We start from the raw sequence: 8,488 nt of genomic DNA on the forward strand, positions 1-8,488 counted from the left end.
CTACAGTTTTCCTTTTAATTCTGAATATCTTGGATGGAAAATGTGAAATTAATTTAGTGCAGTAAGGACTTCTCAAATGAGACCAGATGCAGTGGTTAGAGCTGAATCAGAGATTGATGATCAGCCTAAACTAGATTCACCTAAATCTGATTTCTCATCTGCTTTATATCCCATGCCACCACCAATTTTCTCTTTTATCCTCCATCCATTCAGTGTCTTACTAAGCTCTTTGGTGTTTTCTTGCCAGCTTTAAAAGCTGATTTAGGCAGGCATGTGCTAAAGTCTTTGTAAAAAGATTTTTAATACTGGATGTTTCCTTTGGTCAGAGAACTACAAAGCTTCAACAAGCTGTGGTAAGGCTTTATTTTTGCTTTCTGTTGATCCACCTGGAACTGTTTTGCATGTGTTCTGTGGCCGTCTCTAGCAAAGTAAAAAATTCTGGCTGTATTCTTTTTCTGGATTTTTGTATTTTACATTATATAGCAGAGTTAAATACTTATTAACAACATCCTACAACAAGAAAAATGTTAAACATACAGTAAAGTTTTGTTACTACTCTGCGCTAGGGAGAAAAGCTTTATTTGAAGTTGTGCATCTGCATCTCCTATGAAAGATGATTCTGGTCATTTTGGATAGTGAACTATCTATACATGTGGGCATGTTCTGGTTCTTAGTCTGGAAACTCTAAGATGACTAAATGTCAGCTATTTTCCCTGGAGACCATGAACAAATAAAAGTTTAGTCCTCTGGGGCACAAGTTTTGGTTATTAGTGTCCATGCACCAAATTCCCTGATTCCTAATTTCGTGTTAGCTATTGTGCTATTAAAATCAAATAAAACAAAACTGCTGTAATATTCTCCTTTTTCTATCTGTTATTTAGAGATGAGCATTACTTTTAATAAAGTTCCCCAAATGATCTTTTTCAGGTGTATAAAGAAAGCAGAAATTTTCAATTCCAATAGACAAATGTACATTATGGAGGTAAAATTTTAATTTTTAGGAAGCCTTGCACTTTTGTTTTTGTGTGTGGCTTTTGTTTTTGTTGCTTGTTTTTTTAATTCAAAGACATATGTTGACTGAAGAGGTGGCTTTATATGGGGAAAATAAAGGACATTTACATCTATCTATCTATTTCTATCAGTATCAAGGAAAGAATTTAAGGAAAGGCCTTGGTAACTAATGTTTCTCTAATGACAAATTACCAGTGCTTTTGTGGGAAGGGAAAAGTCTCAAGATTTTGAACTACAGAAATAGCCATGCATGTAGGTGTTCCATTATCTGACAAACAGAAAATGTAATTTTAGCATTATAACTGCTTTTTCTGTATAATTTTTCAACCTCTGAATTGGATTGACCTATAGCTTGTATTTGGAGTTTGAAACCCTTGAAGTATGGGCAATATCTTACATTTGAATGTTTGATTTGTTTGTAGTGATTGGATTTTACTTTATTTGGGGAAGCTCCAGAACTTAAATTACAACCTAAAAAATCAGTAACTCTGTATATGTTTATAATACATATTTGACTTAAAAGGCTTCTTTTATTCTATAGTGGGACTATTGCACCAGTATTTAGCATATTGATTCTTTAGCTATTTCTATAACCTACACAACTGATTTCTCTGCTATTTTCAAATTCTTGTGATGTGGGGATGGTTAATAGTTACATTATAAAAAAGAAACCACCCAAACCTGTAATCACTGTCACTTTCTAAAAGAACAAGATTATTTACTTTCCATTTCTTGCCTTCATTTTGTGAGACTATTCTGCACAGATGAATCCAATTTTCAGAATAGTGATCTTCCTGCAAGAAAATCTAATACAAGAGAGCAACATCAAACTGACAGGAAGATTGAATGGGTAATATATGCCCTCTTCTTTTTAATGTGGAGTATCTTTATGATACTGTGGCCTGTGGTCTACAACTTTGACCCACATCTTTCTTTTTAGTTAACCTCCATCAACTATTTAATATAGCTTCACATGTTTGTCATGTGAATCTGTAATTAATGCCATTCTATTCCCCATGTTAATATGTTCACTGAAAATGATATAGAAGGAAGGGCACTTAGATCTACAGAGAATTAATTAGCATGTAATTTTCAGCATATCATCTAGTGTTAATTAGCAGTTAAACCATCTTCTAGTGCACGACCTGCTGATTTAAATACAGCATTCTGTTACAGTGGCCCTGGAGGATAATGTCTTGAAAGGGTATTCTCTTGAAAATGGAACTCCTTGTTTGTCTCTCTATTTCTTTGTGCCTTAACATCAGATCTTTGTCAGCCCTTTTCCCCACACAAAAGCCCCTTTACTTAAGTGATCAGCAAGCAGCAATTTTGATATTAATCAGAAAAGATAATGATAGATTTAAGCATGCCAAATCAATGTGCTGCCTGATGGAGGTGTGATAACTGTGTTGTTAAAGGAGGGTCACATCCTCCCTGATGGATCTCTAACTGCAGTAACTTCAGCTTTGCATCTTTCTTTAAACACATAAAATTCTACCATGAGAAACTCTAATACTGGCTAGCTGAGGTGTTCAGGAACTATCTCTTTTTACACAGTTGTAGTGTATCAGCTTATATTTCTTGTGAAAAAAACAAGTGCTATATTACATTTTAACTACCTGGCTTAATCTGCTTATGTTTTGCTATTCCTCTTTTCTTAAGTAGTGAGTGATCCTTTAAATTTTTTATTTCATCAGTGTAAAAATATCTAAAGCTCTATTTTATTGAGCACTTCCATCACCCTGAATACCTCTATTATACTGCTTTTGAGGTCTTATTTTTCTATGCAATCCAATTCCCTTGACCTCAGAAGAGTATTTATTCCTGGTATCCATGCTTTATATTATAAAGGCTTTACCCTGGTGTGTCATCAAAGCTATTGCTGTGAAGTGGTGAGTTTTAGTACTGTGAAATTGAACTCTTTCATGGTGATAGAGAACAACTCACCCTAGTTCTTCAACTAGTTGATGATGGATTAGGAGATGAAACCAAGTGAGAAGTTTCTTGTGCTCCTTCTTGTGCTGCTGGTGTTTTTTTGGATGTGTATGTGTTTTTTTGCTTTTCTTGTTTTGTTTTGGTTGGATTATTTTTTCTTAATATTTCCAAGGTCAAGTGTTACAGTGCAGGATGCTATTAAACTGGAAAAAAATAGTCTCTTGAACAGAAAAGATGACTTATACTTATCCAGCAAATGTCCAACTTTTGAGTTTCTGGAATGAGAAGTCTCTTAATGACGAAAAAAGCAATCCCTTCAGTTGTCACCAGAATTGTGCAGATTCTCAATAGCAGTTATCAGAGGGGCAATATATGACAGACACCCAGAATATGTTTTAAGATGTCTCAGATGGTTGCAATGAACTTCTGCCTAAATCAAAGATGGATTGTAAATCTGTTCATTGCTATTATGAAGTGTTTTTGAGGGCAGTTAGAAAAGACTGTGCTTTTTGATTAAGTGGTAAGTAACTTAGTGAACTCTTTAGATCAAAAATTTATTCTTCTTTGCAAATTATTGCATTGTCCAAGAGCTGATCTCAACTTCATCAATGTATTCATTGTTCAGTTCTAAAATACTCTGTCACTATGGATTCATCAAGAATTTAGTGCAGGTAGCTAAACATTGCTTTTATTTGCTCTCCATGGGAAAGATTGAAGCTGCACTTGATAGAATTAATTTCTGAATAATTCTGTACACCTGTAAAAAAAAAAATCACAGCCTGCTCAGCCAGACCACTCTAAGCTATCAGTGGTAAGTTTAAGTACTGATATTTCCCTGACCTGTGACCTGTTCGAACACTTTTCTCTCCAGCCATCCTGAAGCAGCACTGGCTAGTGCTAGTACTCTGCTGGCTACTGAAACTGAGCTCAGAGTGTGGAAAGCATTTCCAAAGCATTGTGTGGCTCAGTCCTCAAACTGTTTCATGTGATGTGTTTCTGGCCTGTCTGCTGGACTCCCTTTAGCTGATAAGGGTTGGGCCAGGAAGAGGCATCAGTGGGGGTTATCAGTCCTGAGCTGTGCTGTGGGGCTGGAGGAGCTGTGTAGGGTGAATTGCTGGGACAATAGTGTTGTGGTTCTTTGGTCATTTGTTTTTCCTCTGGCAGAATTTGGGATATCATTGTTTTCAGGCATGGCAAAGGAGCAGAACTGTTTCCTTTTCACTGTGTTTGTTAAACTTGGAACATTTCAGATTCTGCATTTGTAATTTTTTTTTCCTGATTACTAGGAAGGAAATCTTGGTCCTTTAAATTAAATACACAACCTTTAAAACACTTTTGTGTGTATTTAAAATGCTTTAAAATTACTGTGTGTTCAAGACAGTGTGGGGCAATATCTGAGACTGAGAGAGACTATTCTTACTCTGGTAAGTCTCTTTTTGAAAATCAGAGGTAGGCAATACCTACTGAAAATATTAAATGGTCAAGCCCATCTATATTTTATATACAATGAAGTAACACCAGTGTTAGAATGTTGCAGTTTGTTCATATAACCTGTGCTACTTCCTCAGCAAGAATTAGCGCTCATTTCCAGACCCTAATGGATTTGTTGAAATCTATTCTGATTATGACACCCATCCAAAAAAAGTTTGGGCTGAAGCTTACAAAAATTGTTCCTTCATTGTATTTCCCACTTTTTTTCTCTGCAAAAATTTCTTGTAACTACTTCTCTAATACAAAATAGCCAGTTTCTCTTTCCCTGGTGTTCAGAGCCTATTACAAACCCTCTGATTGCAAAATCTTGAGTTCCCACTGTCAGCGCTGTTTCAATTCCCAGTTTCTAGGTCACATTAAAATACTATGGAAGTAGCTTTTATTCATCTTTGCCTGTTTAAATGTCTCATTTATGGGCTCCTGGCATGGCATTCACACTGAAAAGTGTTACTGCTTGTATGAGTAAGTGGCACAAACAGACTTTGCAGAAGCCTGTAAGCTGTAATTTGCTGGATGATGAAAAGGGGACATAGGGTAAGGTTGGTCCAATACGCTCTCTTTATCACCAAAGGCTGAAGTGTTGAGAGGGGGGAAAAGGAGATGAACAACAAAGAAAATCTTCTTTGTTGACTGCCTAATGATCTAAATGTTTTGTTTGCTGAAATAGAAGACTGTGGTTTTTAACACTTCCATGTTCCTTGTGTCAGCAGGGACCATGATGCATCTCTTGGCCTAAATAGGAATGAATTAGGTTATTTGATTAGAATGCTGTTGTAACTCTACTTCTTGTACACATTTCTGATTAGTTCCTAAGTTGATGTCTATAACTAAACTAGAGCTTTTAGAAAGAATTGAAATTTGAGTATTGCCTGCAGGCTTATAAAGAATCAAAAATTTCCAGCAAATTGTCATGTAACAGTCCTGTGAAGATGCAGCTCAGCAGCTTGAGCCGTCTTCTAGTCTAATAAAATCCCAATATAAGATTAATTATTTATTGCTGCCAATTTTGATTATTGCTATATTTATGTTACTATAAAAGTAATTTATGATACTATATAAAGATGAGGCAAATTCTGAAGAAAATGATGAAAATTAAAATATGTTCTGGAGAACCTATGAAAATTAATTTTTTTTTAGTTGTTGTGTAATAAAACCTGTAATTATTTGCCTAACTGGAACATAAAACCTAGGGTTTTAAGAAGTATGTTTACATTTTTTTTTTTCCCTGCAGTAGAAAAAATACTGCCTGTGGCAGAAGGTGCTATTTCAAATTTTTAGGCACTGTGGAAGGATGCAAGAATGGAGCTGTGACTCTTGAAACTTACTTCAAGAGCAAACAACAGTAGCTGGGGCAAGCTGTGCCCAAGCGGCTGTGAGGTAGGACTGGGACAAGCCTTGCCAAGGACCTGTGTTTGGGATGGTCCTTGTGAGTCAAACTCTGCTGTGAAAGCCAGGCAGGCCCTGCCATAATGAGCTTGCTTCCAATGCCAGGGCTGGAACTGTTGCACTGTAGTGTCTGAACATGGTTTCCCAAAATGGTTGATGTGTTCCCACTCTCTTCTGTACCAGAGAACATTAGCTCAGCAGCTGATTGACAAATGTAAAACTCCTAATCTTGATTTGAAGTCTGCACCTTTTAGATTTGTTTGTGATATTTCTGGTTTAAATTGGGATTGGTGTGAGAAGCTGCATCTACAATGAAGAAAACACTTCTATTTCTGGTCTGTTTCACACAGACAGCCTGAAAGGCTTCCGCTTGGATGGAAACAGGTCACATTTCATCCCAAAGCAATTGAAATGACAGCTACAAATTCTGTAAAAAGTTTATAACAAGTCTTCTGACAGATACTCAAATAAGGAGTATTGGAGACCAGCAATAGAATGTTCATAATGGCCCTCATCGTACCAATCCTGGTCAGGTACAAATTCTACCAATCTTACTGATCCTAGAAAATACTTTAATGAATAAGTAGTTGAATTGCAATTCAAAATAAGGTATCGAAATAAGGGAGGAAGGAAAGCAATCTCTTTCTTGGCCTCTCAAAATTCTCACCTGTTCCTGTGTCATTAATATATTCCAGGAATGGCATATATTCCTTCTATATGACACACTCTGGTTTTTTCCTTAACTGCTCTTAACACCTGCAGATTATTCCTTGAATCTCAATTTACTGTGGGCAGATTTTGGATGTATGGAGCATCTGGGGCTGGTACTGGAACTGTAGAAGAGAAATTATGTTAGAGCAAGTAAGATGATTGCCCACATTGCAGGCAATGTCAGTATTAAGGAACCAGTGAAAAAATGGTGTGTTTTGCTCTCTGGAAAATCCCTGGATGAGAACAAAAGCTGCCAACATGCTTATGATGCTCTCCAAAAAGCAGCCTAAAAGTGTTTGAAGTGATCTCCACATAGTTAAGAAGATTTCTGAGTTCAAATCCTTTAAAGAAGAGTGATGTATTCAGCTGTTTTAGTGTGAGCAGAAACATTAGTTGCAATTTAGGTTCTGAGGAAGAAAATTATCTACTTTCTGTTCTCTCTGAAGGTGCCTTGGATTTTTAATCACTTGGTGCTGGGACCAGTGCAGTGTTCAATTAGTGCACTCAGTGCCTGATATTAATCTGTTTTTCTCAGAGTAGTAGCACTGTCACTCCACTTTGGTACATGTGTACTTGGAGTAAATGCACACTGAAGGCAATCAAAACTGTATGTAAGCTTGTAGGGGCAAAATTTAGCATTCACAGTTGAAACGGTGACACAACAAGGACCAAGTGTAGTCAAGTGGGAAAAGCTCTTTTTCCAGAAGACCTTAGATGAGGTTAGTGACACTTAAATAATACCATGGAAAATTCATTCTTTTCAGCAAGTCCCAGTCTGTCAGGAGGCTGACAATCTAATAGGTTTAATCTCTGGAGGTCTGAAATGAGACTGGCCAGCTGTGGTTCATGGATCACCAATAGTACATGGTAGTCCATGTGTTACAAAGGGATTAGGGAAGAATACATTTATCTTCAGGCAACTATGCATTTCTAGTTGTTTTAAGGACTTACAGAACCTTCAGAAATAATTATTTTTCCTCTTGCTGATGGAAATAAAGATATCAAGCACTTTGCCTGTCCTGTGCTGCAATGTCTTTCTTTTCTCCTACTTTTTGCAGGACATTTTACTCTTCTGAAATGGAAAGAAGGGAAGTGAGGCTGCAAAGGCCAACCTTGAATCTCAAAATGACCAGGGAAGTTTGAAGTTGTTTCTAAGAGAGGAAGATACGGGACTCGCAATCCTCAGCAGTCAGGAAAAAGCAAATATTACAATTTCATAGACATAGCCAAGCACAGTGGAATTCATTTTATTTTTTTCCTTAGAACTGTCCTACTTTGATGCTGCAGAAGGATGGTCACACAAGGGAACATGTCTTGTGGGTGAGAGTTTGAGAGTGCTGCTGGCCAGGAAAGGAGATGTGCTCTAAGAAGTGGCCTGAATATGTAGTCTAAGATCATCTTTTAAATATCATAATATCCCTAGGGTGCTATCACTGACTAGCAAAGAAGTCACTAAATTATTACAGTTTCCAGTTTTGTTGTTTAAGCATGTAACCTGATTCTCCTTACTCAGTATTGACATTTGATTCCAGAACTTTCGTCTTTGCTGATTGGGACTCAGATATTTCTCCCATGACTTCTAATAATGCTTTCTTTGGTCTTGAGAGGTCTTAAATAAAAAAGAATTAATTTAATACAATTTTTTTTTTCTAAGCTCTTGCAGCTCTAATAAGAGAGTATTGCAAAACCTCTATGTTAAAATTTAAATAGCAGGGAAGAAAAGGTGGGCAGGAGGCAGTAAGAAAAAAAGCACAATGGAGGATAAAAGAAGGAGATAATGGTCTATAAGCTCTTTGTGGCAAGGAAGGATTCCTTGTGCAGAACAGCACACCAGTGGGCCTAATTAATGCCTGTTACTTTCCACTTAAGGCTTGTTCTGAAACTGCTGGCAAGAAGCAAAGAGAAAATGAGAGGAAGAAAGAAATTCTGGAAGGGAAATGCAGAAAACACAGCA

The 8,488-nt window shown here is 36.8% G+C and overlaps 1 long non-coding RNA gene across 1 annotated transcript; it reads left to right on the top strand.

Moving 5' to 3' along the window:
- The first annotated feature begins 207 nt into the window (after nucleotides 1-207).
- LOC132077072 (uncharacterized) lies at nucleotides 208-8,136 on the top strand. Its single transcript, XR_009418992.1, has 3 exons — nucleotides 208-353; nucleotides 928-982; nucleotides 7,593-8,136. It is a non-coding gene; the product is annotated as an uncharacterized LOC132077072 (long non-coding RNA).
- The last annotated feature ends 352 nt before the right edge of the window (nucleotides 8,137-8,488 follow it).

The sequence above is a fragment of the Ammospiza nelsoni genome, chromosome 9 (assembly GCF_027579445.1).
Source record: "Ammospiza nelsoni isolate bAmmNel1 chromosome 9, bAmmNel1.pri, whole genome shotgun sequence".
In the NCBI taxonomy this organism is placed as follows: domain Eukaryota; kingdom Metazoa; phylum Chordata; class Aves; order Passeriformes; family Passerellidae; genus Ammospiza; species Ammospiza nelsoni.